Genomic DNA, 7,153 nt, shown 5'->3' with positions numbered 1-7,153 from the left:
GGAGAAAAGGGGGGCAAGCGAAGTCTGGTGGCAAGACGACAATGTCGCAGGCGTTACGCTTCGTTTGCCCTAAACTCAGGCTCGGCGGCTCTTCGCCGATGTTTCGCCTGGGCTTCGGAAGCTCTCAGGCTAGGATCGGCACGTCGACGATGAGCCGCCCATGCACCTCGTACACATGCATGGTAAACCAGCGGAGCTGGAATGTGTGGCCCCAGTATGAGCCAGACGTGATTTTATTATTGTTAATCGTGACTTAACTGACGAGCGTGTGATGTTATTGATGTCATGACCTATCATTCATGTTAACCGTGCATTCGTACCCTTCCATGCCAATTTAGATATATTCCAAGTGAACGAGACGCGAGTTTTCGACAGGTTTTCGATAGGGTTTAAGCGTGACACCACCACCACCGCCGACACAAATAAAGCTTGTGGAAGAAATCAGTTATAGGCCTCTAAGGGGTTACTTACCTGGAGCTCTCAAAGGGCCAAAGCGCACAATTATCGACCAATACAGAAGCAGCCAGCATACAATGGGATTTGTCAATCCAAAGAGCCGCAAAAGACGGGAGAGATACGCAATTTTCGTCGCGTACGAGTAATCAAGTAATCAAGAAGAGATTACAGAGGCACTGTAGGACTGAACTTAATTGTTGCAGCTTCAACAGCAGTAGATGATGCAATGGTTATGACTTTCTGTTTGCGCATAAAAAAATGGGCGGCATTTTGTAGGCATAGAGATTGGCTGCAATATCTCCGCCATAGCCAGGATATCAAAATTATAAATATGAAAGAAAATCGTATTCATGGATAACGTAATCCTACTGACACGTTGCAGTTAGTTACCTATTTGTTAGAAAAATTACCTTCGCAATACAATTGACCTTTTCCCCATTAAGGTCCTGTAATATTGTTTTTTTTTTTTACTTTCAGCCTCACATGCATTCATGTAGAAGAAACCTCCCATTACTCAGTATACCTACGGAAATTGTCGTTCGTTCAAGAACCACGACTGAACTCTGTTGCCAGCAATGATTTCATAGCACTAATAATACATATATACAGCGCGTGTGCTGTATGCCGTGTAGTAAATTATTTTAGGCTATGCGTCAAAACATGACAGCAATGTTTCGCAGCAAAGTAAACAATAAGATAGTAAAATTTGTTACAAGGCGAGTTGGTTGAACGTTAAGGAATACATTTCATTGTTACAAGGAAAGAAATAGTGAGAAAGGAGGAAAAGGAATTTGATCATTGGAGCAACTGCGTCATGCAGCGATCACTTTTCGAAGTCTCAAAGCGACACCGCTGGTTCGAGGTTCGACTGCCCACCAAATGGAACCGGCATCGGTGGACTGATGGCCACCAGCAGCGATTTCACCGTCCTTAGTGGCCCACCGTGGCGATGCCCTGGCCAAGATGTTTGCGTGCCGCGTGCCATGTCTCCTGGGGTTCACGTACTTGTCGCTCGCGCTATGACCTCACTGCTTCAGCGCATGTAGCACGTTTTGTGGAACCGCACCTTCCACTATGACAGGATCACTAAAGTCTAGAGGAGATACGTTATATCATCTGATATATTTCGCTATACGCTGACAGATTGCGGGGAATAGCGGGTGAGTGGGCGTGCAAACGTCAGTCGGTGCCCAGCCAACTGGTGGCTCAGAGCTCGACCAGACAAACGCAGGGCTATTACTGCAGTTACCAAGTGTATTCTACTTCGCTGATGGGGTACATTTTCGGCAGCGGTGTAATCGTGAACATGATGACGCCGCTGCTGGAAATTTACACCAGCAGCGAAGTAGAGCACACTTCCAGTTATCATTTCGCCATTTATCGCGCTGTCGACACTCTCTTACTTATGCCAAACTTGGGGAAAACAAGGGGAATGCTGGAGATGGAAATTCAAGACGATGAGTAACACGAGAACAAGGTGAGATCAGGAGCCAACGTTTCGACAAGTGGACTTGTCTTTTTCAAGGCCACATATGCTGTCGCGTTGATATTCTCGTGCTACTCATCGTCTTATACCAAACTTCTAGCTCAGAAATTCATTATATCATATCATCACTAAAAACTACAAGACCATGATTATATTTCATTCATACTTCAGGAATGAAACTGGTAAACGATGATATATATTCAATTCTTGCTGAGATTATCAATGAAATGTTTCAGAGTGGCCCGTTCCAAAGTTAACTAAAACAGAAAGATAATAACTCCCGTTATCAAAAAAGGTGACCGCGAATGGTTTATTAATTGCTGTCTGATTTCTATTCTTCAATACTTTAGTAAAGTAGAAAACTTCTCCACATGCGCCTAATCTCTATTTGAAAAAAAAAACTGACTTACTATCTCCACAACAATTTGGCTCTCGACCAGGGTTGACAACAGAACTAGCACTTATTAGTTTCACTGACAAGATTAAACAAGCCACAGATAACGGTTCTATAGCTTGTTCAGTTTTCGTTGACGTTGACAGTAAGAATTAACTAATAATAACTTTTGACACTAATAATCATTCCATTATTCTTATTAAGCTCATGTCTTACGGAGTACGAGGTCAAGCTTCGAGTCTTATTCTAAGTTAAATAGAATCGACGTCGAAAATTGTCGAGATGGATGGTAACACTTCGAATGTCAATAGTACTAAATAAGGAGTACCTCAAGGGTCTATTTTAGGTCCTTTGCTTCTTTTTCTTATATATTCTTACGGATAAAGAATGGATTTATTTACAGTGAAAAGCGGACACAAGACATGGGATCGTCCGAAACAACCGATCAACCCAAAAACCTCGCGCCGCTTCTACCTGGCCCTGTACGTTTCCGACGATCACCGCGACTGGGACGTCGCTTTACCGTACATCACTTTCGCATACAACTCGTCCTGTCAGGATACTGCCGGATTCTCCCCATTTTACGTTTTGTATGGCCGCGACCCCACCTTTCCCTTCGACACGTTGCTACCTTCCACAGTACAATCACCCAGCACTGGTTACGCTCGCGATGCTATTGCCTTAGCCGTCCAGGCCCGACAGGTCGCCCGTCATCGCCTCACAGACTCGCAAGCTTCTCAAAAACGACGCTACGACCTTCGGCACCGAGACTACCATTTTTCACCTGGTTCCCTTGTCCTTCCTCTGGACGCCTTCACGTCACGTCGGCTTGTCGGAAAAACTACTTTCCCGTTATTCTGGTCCATACCAGATCTTACGACAACTGTCCGACGTGACATATCAGATCGCCCCAGTCGGTCAGCCTTCAGTGCCTCCCAACGTCACCAGCTAGGTTGTTCACGTCGCCAGGCTCAAGCCCTATGTCTCCCTATTAAACGACGCTCCATAACCTGCACCGGTACGGAGCTAACCCCACCGGGAGGGTGATGTTATGGTGAAGGGAAAGAAGGTGACGCGAACGAGAGGAAGACGCAGTCTCTGGCCGTTGCCTGAACGCCATATACTTCGCTTGTAAATATACATTCTTCTACACTCGTGGGCCTGCTTTCTTCCTGCAACAATATTTTTATGTTTATTTACTACAAAACGTTTTTTCTGATATTCATGTAATCATTCAAACTCTTAATTATTTTCAGACACGCTTGCTGTTACTACTATTATATTTATAGTCACCTTTCGTATTGCGTATCGTCCTAGGTAAACACTTATAACACTCACCTAGATGGCCTCCAGCGCCTTCAAGATCAAGCGCTCCCACTAGTGACTTTTAAGCAGTTTTACTCGCTCTCAGCCACTGTTGTACCAAAGCTTCAATATCCTGCCTCTATCGGACATGTTTAAGTAGAGGTGCGAGAGTGTGCTGAACTAAGCCGGTTGCTGCATTCTTAGAACGTAGTGGAACAGCGCTGCAGACAGGACGGAGTAAAGACGACAGACACTTTCAGCGCTGTGTCTGTCGTCTTTACATGGTCCTGTTTGGGTGGGCAAATACTCGAACATAATGTTAGGGGTGGGCGAATGCTCGAACTTTCGCATACGAATTGAAAATTGCACACTGACTATTCGTACTGGTATGCTAAAATTAACTCTTCGGTATTTCTCAAATAATCGAAATTAACCAACCATTTCGCCACAACCATCTGGCTACAGTTTTCGCTCTGCTAAAGAAGGCATCGTGAGTTTTCGGAGGTGAAAGAACGACAATAGTTTTCGAAGCAGTGCAGAAAAAAAAATGGGTAATACAAGCTTTGTTTGGGTTTCGCGGCGGAAGTTTATATGGCAACCTGTGATTTTTGCCTGTAGTCTGTCATGTAGTGTTTTTAGCAGTCTGCTCATGTGTCAGTCATTCATGTATCTTTCACGCTACAACCAGCGTTGTTTTTCTTGCAAACAGCCCTCTAACATGTGCCTACGGCACATAAGTCCTCAAGCAACATTTTTTACCACAACTTCTGATCTTTATCGGCAACCATTTATCGGAAAGATACTCATACAGAAGCCATTCATTCTTGGAAAGTTTGTTAACCAGCAGGCTCTAAAATGTCGAGACTAATCGTACAGTTCTTTTAAATAACGGTGTGTGAGCTTGCGTTTGAAACTGGTCCTTTGTCCCTTTTTGTGCTACTCAGTACAGGTGGTGTACCTAATTATACTGAAATAAATATATGCGTTTGCGTTTTGCTATTCGATGCTGGATTCGTATTCTAAAAAGTTGATGTTCGCCGACCTCTGTATGTATGTATGTATGTATGTATGTATGTATGTATGTATGTATGTATGTATGTATGTATGTATGTATGTATGTATGTATGTATGTATGTATGTATGTATGTATGTATGTATGTATGTATGTATGTATGTATGTATGTATGTATGTATGTATGTATGTATGTATGTATGTATGTATGTATGTATGTATGTATGTATGAATGAATGTATGTATGTATGAATGAATGAATGAATGAATGAATGAATGAATGAATGAATGAATGATCTGTGGCCCGATCACCGATAAACGGAAAACTTCCCGCGACGACTTGCCGTCCACCGCCGCGCCTGCCTTGGGTGTTAGGCCTAACCGGCATTTCGCCGGGTGTTGGCCACCGAAGTTGTGGCTTAGTTCCGTGCGTCGACGCAGATCTATTCACAGTGGCCGTATCTCTGGAAGCCGTACGGCCGCTGCGAATAATATGAGTAACCGAGCAGGTGCACAAATCAGTAGTCCACTGTAAGCAAGTTTGTTTGTATTTGCCTTTTCTTGGCTGCGAACTAGGCGATGCGACTTGCTCATTAAAAGCCGAATCTATCGATAATAGCTGTTTTGAAGTTTGCCATATTTACGCGCGTATTACACGCATCGAAAAAAAGAAGACAATACACTTCAACGATTCATTCGGCTCGGAACTCACTGCGACAGCCACATCCTGCCACAGTGAAGGTAGGTAGGTAGGTAAAAACTTTATTTTTGTCCGGCAAGTTAATAGGGTGGGCTTTACCCTGCCTAGGCGTCTGCCACGAGCCCTTGGGCTCTGACGTCGTCGTCGGCCTGCTGGACCGCCCACAGTTGATCTTCTGGGGCTGAGCTGAGCAGCACAGCACACCAACGTGCTGCTCATAGAACTGCTTTATAGAACCTTTTATTCGCGGTTGTTTATGCTAATCACGTGTTATATATTTTTTGTTCGTGGCGGATAGATATTTTACAATTTAAATATGTTTCATTCAGGTAATCTCGGTGCATCATGTTTATGTAAGTTTGTTCTCGATAAAATACTCATATTTCTTTGTTTCCATCATACAGTAGGACACAGTCTAAGCACCTACATTTCCGACGTGACTGCAGCGTGAAATTTGAGAACACCTTCAAATTTGAAGTCTCCTTACATCATTTGATTTAAATTCAGCTTTGGTTAACTCAATATTTCAGGCTCCAGTGAGGAAGCAGTTGCTGTCTTCAAGCCTGGATGCTTTAAAGACTCTGTGACTCGTATTGCAGGTCCCGAACCAGGTTTAAATTAAGCTCTGAGGCCAAAACTGGTACTACAACTCATGCCACGAGCGAAATCTCGCAGTGCTATCTACGAGATTACGCTATCTACTATACAGGGCACTTCACTTAACTCGGGCCGAACGTTAAAAATATGCAAATGCCACGCATACACATAGTTGTGCAGAACCAAGGTAATGTTGTTTGACGTTGCTTGGAGATACTCAGATAATTTTTGCATTCCGACTAATTAGGTAATTAGTCCTAACTAATTAATCAACTTCTGAAATACTATAGTTAGATTAAAAGTGTCTATGCGAAAATTGTAAAGCAACATGAGAAATTCCCGATACTGCTTTCTGTTGCTCAATACGTGCTACATATAAGTGTTTTTTTCGAGCGTGAAAGAAGTCCGCGATTACACGCAAAATTACCGCGCGACAGGCCGCTCGAGGCACTTTGCGTGTATTCGAAGGCATCTTTCGCGCTCAGAAATACATTTTTATGTAGTCCATATTGAGCAACAGAAAGCTGTATCGGGAGTTTTTCATGTTACTCTACAATTTTCGCATGCACAGTTGTCATCCTATTATAATAATTGAGAAGTTGAATAATTAAATAAGACGAATTATCTAATTAGGAGGCACGCAAAAAATAATCTGATAATTTGAGTATCTCCAAGCGACGGCCAACAACCTTACCTTTGTTCTGCCGAGCTACGTGGCCATTTGCTTACTTTTAAAGTTTGGCTCAAGTTAAGTGAAACGCCCTGTATAGGGTACTTCGAGTCGGTGAGTACTGTGAGCTACTGTGTAAACTACGCGGCGTTGTTACTGCGATGTTGCTGTTCACATTGAAGTTGCCGATGCTGTCGACGCTGTTTTCCACACAAAATTTTATTCGGGGCGAATCCTCTATTGTACAGGCGCTCCCAGAATAATTCGGAACGCCACATACGCGGCCGATCGCTGGCGGAGCGCGACCGTGGAAAAAGTAGTACCATGGCCTGCGCGTGCGCGGTCTCCCTAGCGAGAAAGCGTGGCTCCCTAGTGCATCTAGTTTGCTTTGCGTTGCTCCAAAACGGTAGCCCTAGGTGCCCCTTAACGTTTTGTCAAGTGGGGCTGGGCTGGGGGTGTCCGTGACAAGCTGTGTCTGCGCATGCACGCGCGTTGGAGCATAAGCGCTCTTGTGTGCATGTTCGTGTGCTTGG

The sequence above is a fragment of the Dermacentor silvarum genome, chromosome 5 (genome assembly GCF_013339745.2).
Source record: "Dermacentor silvarum isolate Dsil-2018 chromosome 5, BIME_Dsil_1.4, whole genome shotgun sequence".
NCBI lineage: Eukaryota > Metazoa > Arthropoda > Arachnida > Ixodida > Ixodidae > Dermacentor > Dermacentor silvarum.
Note: the sequence above shows the minus strand (reverse complement) of the source record.